Genomic DNA, 1,814 nt, shown 5'->3' on the forward strand with positions numbered 1-1,814 from the left:
CCTCTACATCTTGTCATACTAGGAAGAGTGATAGTAAAAATGTTTGGTTGATATGCTATGTTTACCGTAATTTTTGTTGCAACCAAAACTGGATTAAGAAAAAGATCCTATATTTGTTCACGTTAAAGAGAAAATTGTATTTATTCTGAAATAAAATTGTCTTAGGATGTCTTCCATCATATAATTTCGGTATGCACATCAGCCCAACTTCCGAATTTGAACCATTAAAACAATAAGGCATTTAAAGGCTGTTATCAATTACCTTCTTGTAGAAAGCATGAACTGTCTGATTATCCATTAATTGCTTATGCTCTGGTGCTCCGTTTTCTTCCCCTATACATAAGTTTGCAACTTTAACTTCCTTTGTGGACACCATAATTCTGCTCCCTTTCTTGTTTTTTGGGAACCATGCTGTAATGTAGTTCCACTCTTCAATGGTGTGTACATCCTCGAGCACAATCAGATAACTCAGGTAAGTCCTGAACTCATGAGACAAATCATCATTGTTGGGTGTACCCATCAATTTCAGAATTTGGGCCCGGCATTAATTACTTTTTCTTCTTCCCTTGCCTCCAGAAGACAATTAACATAGAATTGAGTGACAATGCTCTGGATGAAATCTATTAGATTGAAAGGAAGCATAAACCTGATCCAGGCATGGCACTCAAACTTTTTACGTATCTTGGGATCTTTATACACACTTTTGACGATGGACTGCATGCCACCTAGATCACCAGCAGTTGTTTCCCACACCGCTATCACATTAAGGTCGTCATCCTTGTTGTTGATCAGTCCAACAAGATCCATTTTTGCCTTGTTGTGCTGCCCCCTTGCTTCGTCATCAGCAGACAATGTCACTGTACTGGATATGGTAGGCTGCCCAACACTGGAGGCAGGCTTGGAGCTACAGCTCTTGATGAGGTGATACCGTTGGTTCCTCTGGCTGACCTCCTCCACCTTTGCTCTGAGCTCCTTCATCTGCTTCGCCGCATAACGCCGGGCTAGCACCATCCGAGAGAGGCACCTCCAGGATTGATTCTCAAGACGTACAACGAAGTCCATGAGGCAGTCCTCGACAGCATAGGACACATCGCGGACTTGCTTCACCCAGATCTTCACCACCATGTTGTCATCCCGCTCATCATGTGCGGCCATCAGGAAACCCCGCATCATCTCGAGCTCGTCCGAGATGAAGGAGTGGTCACGTTGGACTCCAAGCTGCAGAGCAACCTCCTCGGCCACGGCAGACTGGGCGTAGTTGAGCGCCCCGCTCAACACGGACTTGCCGATGCTGATGGCCGTCGCCTCCATTTACTGAATGTTTGTTTGTGTGCGTCAATAGGTTGTGTACTGCAAACCGATGATGCTGGGTGTAAGCGTCTGTGCTTGAGCTAAATCTGAAGAGGTAAATAACAAAGGAGGAAATAGAGCAGTATACCTGGTGTGTCGAGGCCACGGCAGCGACCAAGACGAAGGCTGTGGCGGTGAAATCCAAGAGAGTGCCTCGGAGCCCTCAGCCTCGACACCAGTGTTCTCCCTCCAAAACGACCAATCTTGAGAAATCTGCCGGGCGAATCAGAGAGATAATTTAGTACTTATACAAACACGGAGTTGCCGATGCTGCATTTACTAGTGTAGATGTTTTGTGGATCAATTGGTTGTGTACTGCAAACTGATGCTAGTCTGTGCTTGAGCTAAATCTTAGGAGGCACTGTAAATAACAAGAGAGGAAACAGAGCATACCTGGTATTGCCGACGCCACAGCGGCGACCAAGATGAAGGCTGTGGGGGTGAAATCCAAGACGGTGAACACA

At 45.8% G+C, this 1,814-nt stretch overlaps 1 pseudogene; it reads right to left on the minus strand.

The window, feature by feature from the left end:
* LOC119280302 overlaps nt 1–1,347 on the minus strand; it is an 8,281-nt pseudogene extending 6,934 nt beyond the window's left edge.
* Nucleotides 1,348–1,814: the final 467 nt, after the last annotated feature.

Source organism: Triticum dicoccoides, chromosome 3B (genome assembly GCF_002162155.2).
Source record: "Triticum dicoccoides isolate Atlit2015 ecotype Zavitan chromosome 3B, WEW_v2.0, whole genome shotgun sequence".
Taxonomy (NCBI): domain Eukaryota; kingdom Viridiplantae; phylum Streptophyta; class Magnoliopsida; order Poales; family Poaceae; genus Triticum; species Triticum dicoccoides.